Raw genomic sequence first — 21,407 nt, forward strand, 5'->3', positions numbered from 1 at the left:
TTTATCTTCCTTTGCATTTACTCCCAAATTAGATTTTTTGCTCTGGAGCATAGCAGTGATCTTATGATCTCCCATAATCATTATACTGGGGATTACTGCCACCTCTCTCTTCTGTGGGATCTCCTTTCATGGCCCCAATACTTTTTTCTTTCTTGGCTTATTTCTTCATTTTAGTGGAACATAACCTTTAATAATTTTTTGAGAAATGGTACATAAAGATATGAAGCTTTTGGGAATTTGCTTGTTCACAATTTTTTTTAAACATCCTCTCACTTAATTAATATCTAAATTTGGTGCCAAATTTTAGGCTGGAAAATTTTTTCCTGAATTTTAAAGACATTTCTCTATTATTTTTTATTTTCTTGTATTGCTGTTAAAAGATACCAAGACATTCTGATTCTTGGTCCTTTGTAAAGATAAAAAGGATATTCTTTGTACCAATATTAAAACATAAATAAATAAAAATTAAAAAAAACACAATGCCTCATTAGTTAGAATAGTTGAAAATCATTTGTGGTTTCAGTTTACATTTTCTTGATTACTGGTGCATAATTTTCATCTTTGTTTTTCTACTCGTTTCCTTACAGCCATTTGTCTTGCTTGAATAAGAGAGAAAAAAAAAAACCCAAAATTATTCAAAAATGAAGTCCATGATCCATAAACCAATGAATGAATCCTATGCACATTGAAATCAAAAAAAAATTTCACAACTGACTTTAACCTAGATGATGGGACATGCAACCAAAGCACCAATATTTGTAAAAATTCCCCAGATGGGGGGGTGGAGCAAGATGGCGGAGGAGTAGGAGACCTGGATTTCGTCTCCTCTCAGGAATTCAGCTGGATAGGGATCAAACCATTCTGAACACCTACAAACTCAACAGGAGATCGAAGAAAGGAATAGCAACAACTCTCTGAACAGAAAAGCGACCACTTTCTGGAAGGTAGGACGTGCGGAGAAGTGAATCCGAGGCGATATTCGGGAGGATAGACGGCGGGGGAGGGGCCTCCGTCGGCCGCTTGTGGCAAGTGATGGAGCCGCGGGGCACAAAATCGGAACTTTTAAAAGTCTGCTCCGCCGAGGGACGTCACTCTGGTGGCTAAGCGGGGGGTGGAACCCTCCGGGACAGTGGGGTCTCAGGACCCTCGGGGTCGCAGAAAGACCGGGGGTGCCTGAGTGCGGCAGAGCTCCCAGGTAATGGAGCAGGGAAGCCGGCTGCAGAGGCGGAGCCCAGGCGCGGGCTCTCAGCTCGGGGTGACCATAAACTGTGATCCGCGGCACAGTCGGGCCCCTGCTCCTCCAGCAGGGACCCAACAAGCGGCAGATCCGGGGAGACTCACCTTCCTCCCCCGGGAGGAGCCGTGCGGGAGGGCACCGCAGGGATCTGCTGGGTTTGGAGACTCCACCCGGGGTCGGGTGCCAGAGATAGAAACGCGCGGTCACAGGCCGGGTGAGCACGGAGTGCGGCTGGAGACCGGGGAGACGGGAGTGACTGACCGCTTTTCTCTGGGGGCTCACTGAGGAGCGGGGCCCCGAGTTCTCGGCTCCTCCGGGGCGGAGATTGGGAGGCCGCCATTTTCACTCTCCGCCTCCAAAGCTGTACGGAAAGCTCGCAGGGAACAAAAGCCCGGAGAGCAAACCCGAGCAGATTACTCAGCCGGGAGGGGGCAAGGGCGGGGCAATTCCGCCTCCGGCAGAGACATTTGGAAACCACGGCAACAGGCCCCTCCCCAGAAGATCAGCGAGAACAGCCAGCCAAGACCAAGTTTACCGACCAATGAGAACGGCAGAACTCCAGCGCTAGGGGACTACTGCACATAGAATTCATGGCTTTTTTACCATTATTCTTTAGTCTTTCAAAGTTAAATTTTTTTTAACTGTCGTTTTTTCTTTTTGAATTTTTCTTTTTCCCTTTTTCAACCAACATCTTATCAATCCCTTTATTAAAAAAAAAAAACATTTTTATTTTTCATTTTTAGAGTCATATTCTATCCCTTCATAGTAGTTACCCATATTTTTGGCTTATATATATAAGTTGTTCTCTCTTTAAAATTTTGAGATAGTTTCTTCTAACAGATTAAAATATACCCTAAATCTCTAGTATATGGTGTTTTCTATTCCCCTGCCTAATCACATCCTCTCCCTTTTTTTTTTCTTTTTCTTTTTTCTTTTTTTAAATCCTCTTCTTTTTTCAAACAACTTCTTATCAATTCCTTTTATAAAATTTTTTATAATTTCCATTTTTACACTCATATTCCATCCCTTCATCATATCAACCCTTATTTTTGTACATATATGTTTTTCTTTCTTTAAAATTTTGGGAGGCACTTTCTTCTAAAAGACCAAAATACACCCCAAATCTAGTGAGTGGCACTGATCTATATACCAGCCTGATCATATTTGATCACATTCTGGTTTTTTTTTTTTATTGTTGTTGTTTTGTTTGTTTTTGTTTTTGTTTTTATCTTTATCTTTTTCTTTTTTTTCTTTTTCTTTTTTCTCTTTTTCCCTTTCTTATCCCACTGCTTCAGGTATTTTCTGATTTGTTTAGAGTATATTTTCTGGGGACGTGGATACTCTGCTAGCATTTTGTTCTCTCATTAATCTATTCTCCTCTGCACAAAATGACAAGACGGAAAAAATCACCTCAACAAAAAGAACAAGAGGTAGTACCGACTGCCAGGGACCTACTCAATACGGACATTAGTACGATGTCAGATCTAGAGTTCAGAATCATCACTTTAAAGATACTAGCTGGGCTTGAAAAAAATATGGAAGTTATTAGAGAAACTCTTTCTGGAGAAGTAAAAGAGCTAAAATCCAACCAAGTAGAAATCAAAAAGGCTATTAATGAGGTGCAATCAAAAATGGGGGCGCTAACTGCTAGGATAAATGAGGCAGAAGAGAGAATCAGTAATATAGAAGATGAAATGATGGAAAATAAAGAAGCTGAGAAAAAGAGAGATAAACAACTACTGGATCACGAGGGCAGAATTCGAGAGATAAGCAATACCATAAGATGAAACAACATTAGAATAATTGGGATCCCAGAAGAAGAAGAAAGAGAGAGGGGGGCAGAAGGTATAATGGAGCAAATTATAGCAGAGAACTTCTCTAATTTGGGGAAAGAAACAGGCATGAAAATCCAGGAAGCACAGAGAACCCCTCTCAAAATCAATAAAAATAGGTCAACACCCCGACATCTAATAGTAAAACTTACGAGTCTCATAGACAAAGAGAAAATCCTGAAAGCAGCTCGGGAGAAGACAGATGTAACCTACAAGGGTAGAAACATTAGATTGGCAACAGACCTATCCACAGAGACCTGGCAGGCCAGAAAGGACTGGCAGGATATATTCAGAGCATTAAGTGAGAAAAATATGCAGCCAAGAATACTCTATCCAGCTAGGCTGTTATTGAAAATTGAAGGAGAGATAAAAAGCTTCCAGGACAAACAAAAACTAAAGGAATTTGCAAACACAAAACCAGCCCTACAGGAAATCATGAAAGGGGTCCTCTAAGCAAAGAGAGAGCCTAAAAGCAACATAGACCAGAAAGGAACACAGACAATATACGGTAACAGTCACCTTACAGGCAATACAATGGCACTAAATTCATATCTTTCAATAGTTACCCTGAATGTAAATGGGCTCAATGCCCCAATCAAAAGACACAGGCTAACAGACTGGATTAAAAAACAAGACCCATCGATATGCTGTCTGCAAGAGACTCATTTTAGAACCAAAGACACCCCCAGATTGAAAGTGAAGGGGTGGAAAACCATTTACCATGCTAATGGACACCAAAAGAAAGCTGGGGTGGCAATCCTTATATCAGACAAATTGGATTTTAAACCAAAGACTGTAATAAGAGATGAGGAAGGACATTATATCCTACTTAAAGGTTCTATCCAACAAGAAGATCTAACAGTTATAAATATCTATGCCCCTAACATGGGAGCAGCCAATTATGTAAGGCAATAATAACAAAAGCAAAGAAACACATCGACAACAATACAATAATAGTGGGGGACTTTAACACCCCCCTCACTGAGATGGACAGATCATCTAAGCAAAAGATCAACAAGGAAATAAAGACTTTAAATGACACACTGGACCAAATGGACTTCACAGACCTATTCAGAACATTCCATCCCAAAGCAACGGAATACACATTCTTCTCTAGTGCCCATGGAACATTCTCCAGAATCGATCACATCCTAGGTCATAAATCAGGTCTCAACCGGTACCAAAAGATTGGGATCATTCCCTTCCTATTTTCAGACCACAATGCTTTGAAACTAGAACTCAATCACAAGAGGAAAGTCGGAAAGAACTCAAATACATGGAGGCTAAAGAGCATCCTACTGAAGAATGAATGGGTCAACCAGGAAATTAAAGAAGAATTAAAAAAATACATGGAAACCAATGAAAATGAAAACACAACTGTTCAAAATCTTTGGGATGCAGCAAAGGCAGTCCTAAGAGGAAAGTATATAGCAATACAAGCCTTTCTCAAGAAACAAGAAAAGTCTCAAATACACAACCTAACCCTACACCTAAAGGAGCTGGAGAAAGAACAGCAAATAAAGCCTAAACCCAGCAGGAGAAGAGAAATAATAAAGAACAGAGCAGAAATCAATGAAATAGAAACTAAAAGAACAGTAGAACAGATCAAAGAAACTAGGAGCTGGTTCTTTGAAAGAATTAACAAGATTGATAAACCCCTGGCCAGACTTATCAAAAAGAGAAGAGAAATGACCCAAATCAACAAAATCATGAATGAAAGAGGAGAGATCACAACCAACACCAAAGAAATACAAACAATTATAAGAACATATTATGAGCAACTCTATGCCAGCAAATTCGATAACCTGGAAGAAATGGATGCATTCCTAGAGATGTATCAACTACCAAAACTGAACCAGGATGAAATAGAAAACCTGAACAGACCTATAACCACTAAGGAAATTGAAGCAGTCATCAAAAATCTCCCAAAAAACAAAAGCCCAGGGCCAGATGGCTTCCCAGGGGAATTCTACCAAACATTTCAAGAAGAATTAATACCTATTCTTCTGAAACTGTTCCAAAAAATAGAAACGGAAGGAAAACTTCCAAACTCATTTTATGAGGCCAGCATTACCTTGATCCCAAAACCAGACAAAGACCCCATCAAAAAGGAGAATTACAGACCAATATCCCTGATGAACATGGATGCAAAAATTCTCACCAAAATACTAGCCAATAGGATCCAACAGTACATTAAAAGGATTATTCACCATGACCAAGTGGGATTTATCCCTGGGCTGCAAGGTTGGTTCAACATCCGCAAATCAATCAATGTGATACAATACATTAACAAAAGAAAGAACAAGAATCATATGATCCTCTCAATAGATGCAGAAAAAGCTTTTGACAAAGTACAGCATCCTTTCTTGATCAAAACTCTTCAGAGTATAGGGATCGAGCGTACATACTTCAATATCATAAAAGCCATCTATGAAAAACCTACAGCGAATATTATTCTCAATGGGGAAAAACTGAGAGCTTTCCCCCTAAGGTCAGGAATGCGGCAGGGATGTCCACTATCACCACTGCTATTCAACATAGTATTGGAAGTCCTAGCCACAGCAATCAGACAACAAAAAGAAATCAAAGGCATCCAAATTGGCAAAGAAGTCAAACTCTCAGTCTTTGCAGATGATATGATACTTTATGTGGAAAACCCCAAAGACTCCACCCCAAAACTGCTAGAACTCATACAGGAATTCAGTAAAGTGGCAGGATATAAAATCAATGCACAGAAGTCAGTGGCATTCCTATACACCAACAACAAGACAGAAGAAAGAGAAATTAAGGAGTCGATCCCATTTACAATTGCACCCAAAACCATAAGATACCTAGGAATAAATCTAACCAAAGAGACAAAGGATCTGTACTCAGAAAACTATAAAATACTCATGAAAGAAATTGAGGAAGACACAAAGAAATGGAAAAACGTTCCATGCTCATGGATTGGAAGAATAAATATTGTGAAGATGTCAATGCTACCTAGAGCAATCTACACATTCAATGCAATCCCTATCAAAATACTATCCACTTTTTTCAAAGAAATGGAACAAATAATCCTAAAATTTGTATGGAACCAGAAAAGACCCCGCATAGCCAGAGGAATGTTGAAAAAGAAAAGCAAAGCCGGCGGCATCACAATTCCGGACTTCAAGCTCTATTACAAAGCTGTCATCATCAAGACGGCATGGTACTGGCACAAAAACAGACACATAGATCAATGGAACAGAATAGAGAGCCCAGAAATCGACCCTCAACTCTATGGTCAACTCATCTTTGACAAAGCAGGGAAGAATGTCCAATGGAACAAAGACAGTCTCTTCAACAAATGGTGTTGGGAAAATTGGATAGCCACATGCAGAAGAATGAAACTGGACCATGTCCTTACACCACACACAAAAATAGACTCCAAATGGTTGAAAGACCTCAGTGTGAGACAGGAGTCCATCAAAATCCTAAAGGAGAACACAGGCAGCAACCTCTTTGACCTCAGCCGAAGCAACTTCTTCCTAGAAACATCGCCAGAGGCAAGGGAAGCAAGGGCAAAAATGAACTATTGGGACTTATTCAAGATAAAAAGCTTTTGCAAAGCAAAGGAAACAGTCAACAAAACCAAAAGACAACCGACAGAATGGGAGAAGATATTTGCAAATGACATATCAGATAAAGGTCTAGTATCCAAAATCTATAAAGAACTCATCAAACTCAACACCCAAAGAACAAAGAATCCAATCAAGAAATGGGTAGAAGACATGAACAGACATTTTTCCAAAGAAGACATCCAAATGGCCAACAGACACATGAAAAAGTGCTCAATATCCCTCGGCATCAGGGAAATCCAAATCAAAACCTCAATGAGATACCACCTCACACCAGTCAGAATGGCTAAAATTAACAAGTCAGGAAACAACACATGTTGGCGGGGATGCAGAGAAATGGGAACCCTCCTACACTGTTGGTGGGAATGCAAGCTGGTGCAGCCACTCTGGAAAACTGTATGGAGGTTCCTCAAAAAGTTGAAAATAGAGCTACCATATGATCCAGCAATTGCACTACTGGGTATTTACACCAAAGATACAAAAGTAGGGATCCGAGGGGGTACATGTACCCCGATGTTTATAGCAGCAATGTCCACAATAGCCAAACTGTGGAAAGAGCCAAGATGTCCATCGACAGATGAATGGATAAAGAAGAGGTGGTATATATATACAATGGAATATTATGCAGCCATCAAAAGGAATGAGATCTTGCCATTTGCAACGACGTGGATGGAACTGGAGGGTATTATGTTGAGTGAAATAAGTCAAACAGAGAAAGACATATATCATATGATCTCACTGATATGAGGAATTCTTAATCGCAGGAAACAAACTGAGGGTTGCTGGAGTGGGGGGTGGGGTGGGAGGGATGGGGTGACTGGGAGATAGACACTGGGGTGGGTATGTGCTCTGGTAAGCGCTGTGAATTTTGCAAGACTGTTGAATCTCAGATCTGTACCTCTGAAACAAATAATGCAATATATGTTAAGAAAAAAAAAGAAGAAGAAGAGGGTAGTGGGAGGGGAAGAATGAAGCAGGGGAAATCGGAGGGGTAGACGAACCATGAGAGATGATGGACTCTGAAAAATAAACAGGGTTCTAGAGGGGAGGGGGGTGGGAGGATGGTTTAGCCTGGTGGTGGGTATTGAGGAGGGCACATTCTGCATGGAGCACTGGGTGTTATGCACAAACAATGAATCATGGAACACTTCATCTAAAACTAATGATGTAATGTATGGGGATTAACATAAGAATAAAAAAAAAATTCCCCAGATGATTCAGATATGCAGCAATGCTGGAAGCCACTGGCCTAAGGAATCCCAGACTAGGAAGTATCTGTGCCCATTATATCATAGGGCTAAAAATGAACTGAGATTTTCTGAGTGGTGAAGAAATAGAGAGAGAGGAGTCAGAACTTACAGCTAGGCTTTGAAAATGCAAGGCATTTAATTTTGATTATAGAGTAGTCTATAATAAGTTTGATTAACAATGTTAATAAAACAAGTAGATGCTGTACAGTTAGAAAGAGCCCAAAGTCTATTGACCATCAAGATGCATAGGAACGTAAAATTAAACAGACATAGAAAGTATATCAGTTTAAACATGAAGGATGGATTTTTAAGAACAAGAAAACTTGACGAAAGTCCTGAATCCTGGAGGTGCTATAATTATTTGATTACTAGTAGAAAGCTTTTTAAAATATTTCTTCTTTTTTAAAGATCTTTATTTATTTACTTGTCAGAGAGAGAGAGAGCAAGAGAGGACAAGCAGAGGGAGAGGGAGAAGCAGGCTTCCCGCTGAGCAAGGAGCCCAGTGCGGGGCTCCATCCCAGGACCCTGGGATCATGACCTGAGCCGAAGGCAGACGCTTAACCGACTAAACCACCCAGGTGTCTTTTTAAAAAAAAATTCTTTTTTATTTCTAAATATTTACAAATATTTAAAATTTCTGAGACAATAAAGGTGTCTTATGTGTCACTATGTGAGAACGGAGAAAGCATCAGTCTTTTACTTCATGATTATTTTATCCCATCACAAGAGAAGTATAAGGTCACTATTAAAGGTTAGATTTCTTTTGACTTAATATAAGTCTAAGGTATTGAACTCTAAAATATGTACACGGAGTATCTGGAAATCTTGAAAAGCTAAAACCAATCATTCATATTTTCTAGGTTATTCTCTGTTTTCTAGAGAACATGAAAACTGCTCTTTTCTTTTGCTGCTCACAGTAATATGAATCTAGGGAATATCGTTCAGCTTGAGATAAATTCTCTTGTGCTCTATCGACTCACAGCCTTCGGAAGAGGGTAAACACAAGAGCACTGGTATTGGGTTAATTCATCTTCCAATAAAATGTTGATGGAAGTGCATCCATGTTGGGGGGACATGGTCCAGGGCACAGGACTGCCTGCTCCATCTGACTGTGAACTTTTTGGCTGAAATTGGGATAAATAAAATAGTGAGGGAGAGGGTAGTGATTTTTTTAAAATTTTTTTTCTTATTTTAATTTAGCAAGAGGCAGGGTCTTTATTTTTGACACTTTAATTTCTCTGTGGACATTGCCTAAAAAGGGAGGCATTTTTTAAATTATATTTTCTGATCCCATCCTTTAAATTTAATTATTATCCATACAATTTTAGGTAGTGGTGGTGAAAAGTAGAATGGAGGTGAAAATTCAGCATAGGCTTTAGGGCCCTGGCGTTCGTGATATCTGTTCAGATGCATTTCAGTGTCCTCTGGGCTTCATGGCACACCCTAATGATTCCAGGAAGTTTCTGAAAGCAGCAGTGTTAAGTACCGTGCCAGGAGGAGGGCTCCTCTGATGTATTTGTCTTCTCCCTAAAATGCGCACTGGCATCCCAAGTTGACGAGAGGCTTGCATAGTAAGGTCAATAAGGAAAATAAGGAAAACAACATATTTCCACAGAAGAGCAATGGTCAAAGGAGAAGTAACTAATTGAGGGTTTCACTTATAGTTGGGAACACGATGTTTTATATTCTATGAAACAGACTTCAGCCCTTGACTCTTCAACATGCCTCCAATCACATGTGGAAAGCTCCTCCTAAAGGCAGAAAGCCAACCTGGTTTCAAAGTCTAAATTTCATGTGGCAGTAAAGTAAATCACAGTGGTCTGAGGTATAAGCATTATTGTTAACTCCAGTGTTTATCACTAGTGTTCTTTGCCTGATTATTAGAACAAACAAGTTCCCATTTGACAACTTATGTGTGTATTCTTTTCTTCAACAGAAAGAAAGGTGAATGAGTTCAGACACTAAAACTTAATTCCAAATTTCAAAAATAGAGCAGACACTAACTTGAAATATGTGTGTGTGTGTGAATATATATACATATATATGTGTGTGTGTGTGTGTGTATAGTTTTGTTTTTATATATTTTTTAAATATACTAAAACTATAAAGCAACTTGAAAATAAGTCATTGTTTTTAAAGGTAGTCTTGGGTTAGATCATAGAATCTCTTCAAAGTGATACAAAGCATTTGGAATTTACTTCATGAAGATGAGGGAGCTATTACAGATTTCTGATCATGGTTGTGCAGTGAACCAACACAACATGGTGAGTTGTTGAATGGATGACAAAAGCTTAGAGATAGAGAAAACAAGAATTTATTGTTACAGTCCAGATGGGAGATAGAATGGCCCTGACCAAGCCAGCGGCAGTGGAGATGGATTACAAAGAATGAAGTGGATACAGTACCATAATGTTTATAAAGCACTGTATTCTATACTCTAAGCTTCTGGTCTATGGTGGATCAGAGCAGCAATCTTAATCATTCTACCTTAGCTATTGATACGTATATTCAAAAACTTTGTAGAGAATGAAGCTCAGAGGAGATTGTAGATATTCTATTGCCATTACAGAGAGCACCTGTTTAGCAGTCCCTGGCCAATCTGCCAGTGCAAAAGCTGTTAAATCCATCTAATACACTGCTATGTTTAGCAACAGAGCAAATAATTGCTATAGCATCCATATGGCAAATTGTGCCTTTATATTGTTCATTACATTAACCATCGTTGGCCCCGAAAAGCAAACGACAGTACTTGCAGATGTTTTCTTTTAGATGTCCCTTAAAGAAATAGAACATGCCCTTTAAATTCAGAGATGGATAAAGGCAAAATGGCAAAGTCCATTGCAAAGCCTTGGCAATTATATTATTGCTGTTCATACTAGGGAAAAATGATTCACAAGGCAAAGCTCAAGCAAACAAACAAAGAAACAGACAAAAAACAGCCCAAGTGTTCATGAAAATGATTCCAAGAAATTTTTAACATAATGTTCTATTAAAACCTCACCCTTTTTAAAGACATAAAATGCAACTGAAAGACTAAATCTCAAAAAAATGTTATATTTACATCTATATACATGTACATATATATATATATGTACATGTCACATATATATGTAGTCATGTCCCAAGGAGAGATATTATTTTATTTTTTTATTTATGTTTATATTAAAGATTTTATTTATTTATCTGAGAGTGAAGGGGGGGCAGAAGGAGAAGGAGAGAGAGAATCACAGACTCTCTGCTGTGCATGGAGCCCTAGGTGGGGCTCCATATCAGGATCCTGAGATCATGACCTGAGCCGAAATGAGGAGTCGGCTGTTTAACCGACTGAGCCACGCAGGTGCCCCCTTTTTATTTTTTAATTGACAAAAATAAACTTGATGACTTTAAATCCACATTTTAAATTATTTGTTAGATGCCTGAAGAAAGTTTGAAAATTATGACATAAAAATAGGATCTAGTTTCTTCTTTCTGTTGCCTTTCCTTCCATTTCCTTCCTGAAAATGCAGTCTTAAAGTCATTCAGTCAGGCAACACAAGATGGGTGTCCATGCTGGGTTGGCTTTGGGGAGTGTGGTAAACTAGACAGGATGAGTAGGACATCTGTGGAGAAGAGGTATATACACAGCATACAAGGGATGCTAGAGCCAGAGTGAGTGAGGAGGATGGTCCTAAAGTGGGGCAGCTGGTGTGGAGTATTAGAGCCAGAGAAGGGTGAAGGGAGTGTCCACCTGGGGGCATCCTGGCACCATCAGACAGAATCCGAACAGGAGCCTAGGACGTTTGTGCGGGAGAAGGAGTGGCAGCAGACAAGGGAGATTTATTACATATTGATCAAATACGTCATTATTTTAAGGATAAAGGGAGCCATGTTTCTTACCCACAGATGAGGAAGTTAAAATATGGTAACTCAGAAGCTAGAATAAACCTATGGTATCAGAGATACCAGTGTGAATCATGGTTTTCATGACGTTTCAAATACGTCACGTATTTGCATAAATATACATGCACACACATCCACACGTGTATATATCCATATACATGCACACACACCCACACATGTGTATATATCCATATGTATTAATAAGTATTAATTTACTTAATCAATTAATTAACTTAATTAATCAAAGTGAACATTAGTAGTGATGGTAAAAATTAACATGGTCCACCATCTGATAAAATGCAATCAGAACAAAGTATCACTTCTATGATATTTCTATTAAGATGCATTATTTAAATTGAATCATGAAGAAAATTACTAATGCAAGCTAAGGCATGTTATGCTAAATAAAGGGATAATAATATAATTTTTAAATGTCATGGTCATGACAATCATAGAAAGCATGAAGTTCTGGTTCAGACTGAAGGAATCAAGGAGAAATGACAAATAAAATACATGACATGATTCTAGACTGGATTCTTTTGCTATGAAGCCATTATTCAGATTGTTGATAAAATTTGAATGGGGGTCCACAAATTAGATGGTAACAATATATTCATGTTAATTTTCTTGTTTCAATGGTTAGGTTGTGGTTGTCTAAGAGAATATTATTTGTATGATATACTCAAGTATTGGGGCATCAAGTCAACAACATTCAAGTGGCTCAGGAAAAAAAAAACATTTTGTGCTAGTTGCAAATTTTGTTAATTTGAGATCGTTTTAAAATTAAAAAATGGGAAATTACTACAGGAAAATACATTAAAAATTAAAAATCAAAGAAAACAGAAGATACAGGGCACACCAATCTGAATTTGTGAGCATTTCAGGTGAACATTTATAGTTTTAGAAAGACTTATTAAAGACATTCTTCCTGTTAAAAAGACCTTGTATTATGTAAAAATGCAAGTGGAAAATTACCCTTTTCAAAAAATAATTGTAAACTTTATTCAAGAACAGTAATGTCTGCCTGAATATAAATAGTTAAAATGATAAAGAAGTTGCTAATACTTTTCCCTGAAAAAAGAAACCAGGTAGGAAATAAGTATTAGGTACACATGCCATTCTGGGGATAGAATGTGTTATAGCAGAATAGATTATTTGAAAACGGGATTTGTGATGTGGGAGAAAGGGATTAATATAGAGAAATATTACAGATGAAAAGACAGAAACCGGGCGCCTGGGTGGCTCAGTTGGTTAAGCGACTGCCTTTGGCTCAGGTCATGATCCTGGAGTCCCTGGATCGAGTCCCGCATCAGGCTCCCTGCTCAGCGGGGAGTCTGCTTCTCCCTCTGACCCTCTTCCCTCTCATGCTCTCTCTCATTCTCTCTCTCAAATAAATAAAATCTTAAAAAAAAAAAAAGAAAAGACAGAAACCACAAAGACATTGTGAAGACAAACAATGTTATCTCTAGATAAAGAAAGTAACCATTGGAGATAGAATGAAAAAAAAAACCAGCAAAAATGCAATAAATGTTTGGAAAGAATATGTAATTGAGTGATTGCTAAGAGAATATTTTCTGCCTGGATCCAAATGAAACTTAAGGGTTGTCAAACAATAGGGTCAAAAGAAAGAAGGAAAATCCAGAAACAATTGGTAAAATGGCCTAGTAAATAACATTTTATTGTCTATGGATGTACATTTATTTGTTATCTGATTGCTTTTCATCTGTTAAACTGGCTTCTAGTTTCAAATGACTCCTAGATGCTTCTATTTCAAGATGGAAAGTTGAACATAGTTTTCTTTCTCTCTGAGAACATCGAATGATGTTAGCAAATAAAAATGAGACTAAACACATCACACCAAAGAGAATGGCAGGAAAATCATAGTTCAATGACATAAAATATAGAAGGCAGAAAAAAAAAAAACAAAACGGTTGATCGATGAAACAGGGTAAGCCTAAAATAAATGCAGGTTGGGACTGTATGGGGAAGGGAGCTAATGTGCTAAGAACAACCCAGAGAGGCACAAAGCTTAGGGTCATCCTCTGCAGGAAGGCAGTGGGGAGTTAAAAGGAGTCTGCAGGGAGAGGCCATGGGTACCTGTCTCAGAAGTTCCCTGCTTCCCATCCCTATTCTACAGAGCAGGAATGACCTGGGGTTTAGCCCATTTTTGAAAGCATGGAAATAACTTTTTTTTTTTTTTTTTTACTTTTTGCAAACATAGTTCATTAAGGTGATTGGACATAAAATGGTTCTGTGAATCAATGCCGACTTTAAAAATGTTTTATTTTTCCAGCTTTACTGAGATATCGTTGGCATGCAACATTGTTGAAGTTTATGGTGCAAACTGTGTTGATTCGATACTCCTACATATTGCAATATGAATACCATCTTAGCATTTAGCTTACATCTCCATCATGTCACATAATTACTATTTCTTTTTTGTGGTGAGAACATTGATGATCTACCCACTTAGCAGCTTTTAAATAGCAACTTAGCAATTTTTAATAATACAGTATTAACTATAATCACAATGCTGTGCATTAGATTCCCAGAATTTATTCTACTTCTAACTCTTTGCAAAAAGTTAAAAAAAAAAAAAAAAGATGACTGGAGAAAACAGAGTTCCTGAAAGTACCTTAAAATTAAAGCCATCTATAGTTTGGGATCTGGAAGACACCAGACCAAAGCCTAGATGACACTCAACATTCATCTAAAGCACAGTTCTGTTCAGGGCAGGAATGTCTGTCAGAGTTCCCTTTCCAGTGAGAAAAATAGCAGCAAATCACCTCCTTACACACACACACACACACACACACACACAACCAGACAAAACCTGTATCAGCACACAAATCAACTCAATCTTTCCTGAACTACAGAGTATTTCCATCACATATAAGAAAACCAGCAGCTTAAAGAGAGTGAACAAGATGAATAAACATAATTGTTCCTGCAGGAAGAAAAGAGAAATCATGGGGCCGAAAAGCAAAACAGAAGAGGCAGAATACCAGAATTGAGGCATTAAACTAGAAGTCTAGTTAGTGCAAGGGAATCTTATAATGCCTGCTTTGCAAAAGGCCTAGAAACCATCAGACAGATTAGAACAGGTACTCACCAGAAGCAACCAATTTTACTTTTGGAGTGATTGCCTCAAAGAAGAGCAACCGTGCTTAAGGGCTGCTGAGGCAAGGAAGTGCTGCTTCTCATCATTAATATTTTTAAACAATTGCATTTTTACCAAGTCCAGGTACCTGCTTTTTCCTACTGCTGCAAACAAAACAAACAGCTAAACATACAAAATAGTACCTGCCTAGCAACCTGTAGCATAACCTCCATGACGTCACGTTCAAGGAAAATGGTTCAGGATAAAGAGGACTGTGAAGATACCAAAACATAATCACAGACTTAAAATCTTCCTAAACGTTCCAAATGACACCAGGTAAAATATCAAAGAGTCATTTACAGAACAAATCTGACCAATCCTCCCTAAATATAGAGGAAATATAGAGGAAAAGGACAAAAGGGTGAAGGGTATGAGTGGGAGAGTATTAGATACAGATGATAAAAGATCAGAATTTTTTTTTAAGAGAAAGAGAACTGTTTTGGAGAATAACACAAAACAATACTAGCATAAGTCATACTTTTTTTTTTAAAGAAAAATATGCATAGTTAGAAAAAATATAGGCTACGTATAAGGGAGCAAAAATCACAAGAGGATTTTAACTTTTCTTATAATACTAAATGTCAGTAGGCAATGGAACATCTACAAACTTCAGCTAGAGTTCTGTAGCTCCATAATTGTATGAAGTTACTTTCATGTCAAATGGATAAACAAGAGATTATTGTATTTACTGTAATTATTGTAATACTATTCCGTGACAAAAAGAAATGAGCTATCAAACACAAAAAGACATGGAGGATTCTTAAAAGCATATTTCAAATCTGAAAAGTCTTCACACTGTAGGATTCTACCAGTATGACAAAACTCTACACAGTAAAAAGATCAGAGGTTGCTAGAGATTTGGGTGGAGAGGGAGAGTGACATTTGTAGCTGAAGCACAGGGGATTTTTAGGGCAGTGAAACTTCTGTATGACAGAGTAATGATAGTTATCTGTGGGTTATTCATTTGTCAAAACCCATAAAATGTATAACACAAAGACTGAACCCCAAGGTAAACAATGGACTTTAGTTAATAATAATAACATATTATTAACTGTTGATGAATAGCTATTCAATAGTTAATCAATATTAATTCATCAATTCTAATATACCACACTCCTGCAAGATGTAAACAATAGGGAAAATTGTGGCGGATGCGAGGGGAGATGTGGGAACTCCCGGTAATTTCCAATCAATTTTTCTGTAAACCTAAAACCATTCCTTAAAAAGTCTAGAAATTAAAAAAAAAAAAAAAGATAATCAGAAAAACCAGAGATCAGAAAGTGTATCTATCAACTTACACATGCTCTGAAAATAAGAAAGTGTTTTATTCTATCTCTGTGTGTGTGGAGAGATAGAAATAAAACTTGACAAAAAAAAAAGAAAGAGAACTTGAAAACTAAAAGAAGAGTTGGATATAAATATGAATTCGAGAAACTGCTGGTTACAAGGATTTGGGGGTCTTCCCTTAAATCGTCTGGAACTCCAAGTGAGTAACATGCTTGGGTTTTGTGTTGAGCACTGAATCTCTACACCATGCGGTTCAGGCTTATGTGCAACGCTTTGTCACTGTGCCCTTCCATTTCTGCTTTCCCTTAGATAGGAAGAGTTCTAAAAGAGAAAGGATTTCAAACTTCAGGGAAGAAATAACGTTGCTTGCCTATTATTTTTGTATTTCAAAATAGAAATAACTGTTTCTATACATACCATTTCTGCTCTCTAAGACCAAATTTTTTGAAATAATGATTTATTCAAAACTGTCTTCTGTTGAAGGATTAACAAGTTTAGTGACAGGTGGAGCTTTACTTGCTAATTCTTTTTAGAAGACTCTCAGATAATTTATTTATATACATATATTTATTTATTAGTTTATTTGTTGAGAAAGAGGGGTGGGCAGAGAGAGAGTGAAAGAGAGAATCTTAAGCAGGCTTCGTGCTCAGTGCGGAGCCTGATGCAGGGCTCAATCTCACGACCCTGATATCAGGACCTGAGCCAAAATCAAGAGTAGGACGCTTAACCCACTGAGCCACCCAGGCACCCCTCTCAGATCATTTCTAAACCCAGTTGTTGTTATTAAGTGTATTTTTTATAATAGTTCAAGAAATCATTATATTTAACAGAGCTAAGATATAATGGAGATTTGGTTGTTTTCATACTCAGATTATCCTCAAGGCAAAGAGGTTTTTCTTGGAGAAAATTGATTCTCATAAAAGTTTAAGATAAGTTATGAGCATTCTGGAGGGGAAGAGAACAGTTGATTAATTAGTGACCAAGAAAGATAATGTTGGTGAGTTAGGCATTTAAATGTTTTAATTTCTTTCAGTATTTATTTTTGTAAGTAGCTAATCGTTATATTTAATTTAATTACTAAGATAATTTTTGATGAAGAGAATGTCCTATCTGTGCTTGGTACCAATTTAAAGTGTTTTAAGAGAATTATTTATTCCTACTTTTGTGCAGTATATTTTAATAACATATTTAAAATATTTGATCTTGGGTGCCTGGGTGGCTCAGTTGGCTAAGCATCTGCCTTCAGCTCAGGTCATGATCCCAGGGTCTTGGGATGGAACCCCGCGTCGGGAATCCCTGCTCAGTGGGGAGTCTGCTTCTCCCTCTGCCCTTCACTCAACTTGTGCTCTCTCTTGCTCGCTCGCTCTCTCTCAACTAAATAAATAAAATCTTTAAAAAAATATTTAATCTTAAACAGGTCAGATTTTTTTTTTTTTGAAAGACTTTATTTATTCATTTGTCCGAGAGAGAAAGAGAGCACAAGCCCCGGGAGTGGCAGGCAGAGGGAGAAGCAGGCTCCCCGCTAAGCAGGGAGCCCAATGTGGGGCTCGATCACAGAATGCTGAGATCATGACCTGAGTCGAAGGCAGACGCTTAACCGACTGAGCCACCCAGGCGTTCCAACAGGTCAGGTTTTTTTAAGGGTGTAGGTTGTTTTAGAGAAATGTGACAAAAAATGCAAACAAGTATCATAATTTACGTTAAAGAAAAAATGTCTACATCTAGATTTTTTAAGTTAGCAGTATATAAAAGAACAAAATCAGAGTAATATTTTAACAAAGCCAATTTATATTTTTTAATAGTTTTTCTCCACTATGGCCTGCAAGATATGTTCCCACTTGATGTATACATACTTGTGAAAACAATTAAAAATTTGAAATCAATGTTCTAGAAATAATTTCATAATAATGTATTTGAGCTGGAATAATTAATATTATTTTTAAATGTTGATATTTTGAAAGGTGAAAATACTATCACATTATTATTACAATTATTACAATTGCACTTCACTGATTGCTAATGAGACTGAATATTCTTACTTATTCCCTGTAAATTGTCTGAGAAAGTCAATACTGAAATTTTATGTTTTTCTCTTAAAAAATTTGTAAATCCCTGAGAGTTTAAACACCCCTGCGAGATTTTTTCTAATGCTTTTATTTTTGAAAACACTTGCCTACTGCCTGAGCAATTATCCAGGTAAATTATTTTTATTATTAGTTTTTATTAACATTTTAATCTATGAAGATGTGAGGACTAAATCAATTGAGTTATTGTAATATATTGTTATATCTGTTTTGGCCAATTCCTACCCCTATTCTTTTAAAAAATTACTTAATTTTGCTTATTTAAAGAAACGAAACAAAACAGACTAGTAGAATATCACACTACTGATACACATGACCCTAAACCCTTATAGTATTAATTTCTGTCTTTGACAAATTGAGAGGTGAAGTATATCCCAGTTTAAATTAGTTTATTTGATTAGCTAGGTAAACTCCTTTAAAAAAAAATAGACAAGAGGAAAAACAATCAATATGGGGGGATGTTGTATTTTTAGTCTTGTGAGCTACTACACAAAAGAATTGAGTTAAATATTACCAGAACAGTTTCTTCATACTTCTGCCTGATGAACTTCTTTCTTAAAGAGGTCTGGTGAGTCCCTAGGTCCCTGACAATAGAAGGGCTAATCTTCCTCTCTGTCTAATCATTTCCTAATAGGTCTTGGATTTAGTTTGTTAATACCTAAACACCTCAAAAATATTTAAGTATATTTTATTTAAATTTCAATATTAGGCAATGAAATGATGGTCAAAGGATTATGATGTTATTTTATTCAATTAAGTGAAACTGCGCTGAATGTGCTTAATTTGGGGAGGAAGTTGTGAGCTTCCCCGGAGACAACAACGTTTCACTCTTAATGAGAGGTGAAAAAACAAGAGTGTTGCTAAGAACTGATCCATTAAGGTATTGTTTTTAAAAAACTGACATTATTCGTGTTAATCAAATGAGCATCCTTGCTTTTCTGATATTCAGAGTATAACATATCTTGAAAACCATAAAGGAGAGAAAATCCCCCATCCCTTTCTTTTCTGTTCCTTTATGGACACTGGGACGTAAAAATTGATTCTCCTATTCTCAATTAAAAAAAAAATCTACTAACTCTAAACTGGCTTTGGTTATCAACTAGTTTTTAGAAATGTATTTTTATTAAAAAAAAATCAGTACTTATTTTAAGCAAGACCAAATCTTTTCAGTCATTTCCTGGCCTCACACATAAATAGTAATATTAATCACATTTAAGATGGTTTAAAATTTCCTTTTTTAAATGATTGAAATGATAAAATAAAAGTCAACTTTCCAAGAAAGCAGCAAAGGCACTCAGACCGCTGTTGTGTGGTTAGTAACTTACCTGTATTTTTATTAAGATATCCATTGAGTCTATGTGACTTTTTTTAAAAATGTTCACAGATATTTAAAAATAGAAACATTTCCCTCTGTAGTTTTCAGTAAAACAAAGCAATACTTGTGAATCACTGAATGGTATCACTATAATGAATCCACTAATTACTGATTATGTTTCTTGCTGTTTACTAATACGACAACTGAATATTTTTCAAGATCAGTTCAAAGTTAGTTTTCAACCTAATGTCGGGGATACTGCTCTTCCTCAATTTGTAGAAGATCCTCATAATGCTGAAATCTTGTTTCATTTGTGTATGAATCTCTTAAGCTGCACTATTTTCTCACAGCTTACATTTAGTGTTTTCCTCTTATGCAGTTAAAAATATTTATGGTCAGGGCACCTGGGTGGCTCAGTCGGTTAAGCGTCCAACTCTTGATTTCGGTTCAGGTCATGATCTCAGGGTCATGAGATGGAGCCCCACCTCAGGTGAGCACTGCACTGTGTGTGGAGCCTGCTTAGGCTTCTCTCTCTCTCCCTCTCCCTCTGCCCCTCTCCTACTCATGCTCTCTCTTTTCTTCTAAATAAATCTTAAAATATATATATATTTGTGGCCAAAAAATATAAAAATAAAATAAAAATATAATAGTCAAAATGCTTAAAAACAAATCAAGAAAAGCAGTCTACATGTCAAAATAATTTTGAGATTGAAGCAATGCATAATTTTTTACTTCTAAATTATCAACAAATTTTGCTCTTATTTTTTTTCTCCTGCTACCCATTCTTGGTTTTTATTAGTCCTCTCTAAATAATTCTTAAACCACTGCTAAGCAATTCTTTTTCTGTTCTTCCCATAAGAACAAATTCAGGAAAAAAATAATTATTGTAGACTACATTGTATTTCCTTTTACCTTTAAGAATGAAAATAGCTTAACTGAATCTCATGGAAAAGGTAGGCATTCTTATAATTTGGATTATTTTCTTTATTGAAATAGAATAATTTTCAAGAGATATTAAATAATTACGGGCATGAAAGTAACTTTCTTTTTTTTTTTTTTAAAGATTTTATTTATTTATTTGAGAGAGAGAGAATGAGAGAGAGCACATGAGAGGGGGGAGGGTCAGAGGGAGAAGCAGACTCCCTGCCGAGCAGGGAGCCCGATGCGGGACTCGATCCCGGGACTCCAGGATCATGACCTGAGCTGAAGGCAGTCGCTCAACCAACTGAGCCACCCAGGCGCACCTGAAAGTAACTTTCTAATCTTTTACCCCAGGACTTATTGTGGTTTTGGATAATCTACTTACTTATGATGTATAAATATGTTGCTTAACACTATATTAGACAGAAGAACAAAAAAAGAGTATTCTTGAATTGACAATTACGCTCTTTCCTATAAATTTAGGCAAAATATTTGGTAGATGGAATGATTTTTTAAATGTTATCAGTAGCTTTTAGTTATTCAAACTCTTTTCCCTGTACATAAATTCAACAGCTGTTTGATTCTCCACAATATAGAGAGTCTTGCTGTGGGGGATTTAAAATAGGGTTTATTGCCAGCTCTAAAGAAGCTTCCATTCCAGTGAGTAGGAATACATTTTAGGAATATATTGTAGGATATTATATATATATATATAATATATATAGGATATTATATATATATATATAATATATATAGGATATTATATATATTTTAATATATATTAAAAATATATTTATGGGCAATATAAAAATAAAATAAAATATTTATATATTCATATATACA

The 21,407-nt window shown here is 36.8% G+C and overlaps 1 protein-coding gene across 2 annotated transcripts in view; it reads right to left on the reverse strand.

The window, feature by feature from the left end:
- GLRA3 (glycine receptor alpha 3) overlaps positions 1–21,407 on the reverse strand; it is a 196,076-nt gene that overhangs the window by 134,183 nt on the left and 40,486 nt on the right. The gene's annotated exons all lie outside the window — the stretch shown is intronic.

The sequence above is a fragment of the Mirounga angustirostris genome, unplaced genomic scaffold (assembly GCF_029215605.1).
Source record: "Mirounga angustirostris isolate CCGP_5_RB_7025 unplaced genomic scaffold, mMirAng1.0.hap1 SCAF_2, whole genome shotgun sequence".
In the NCBI taxonomy this organism is placed as follows: Eukaryota; Metazoa; Chordata; class Mammalia; order Carnivora; family Phocidae; genus Mirounga; species Mirounga angustirostris.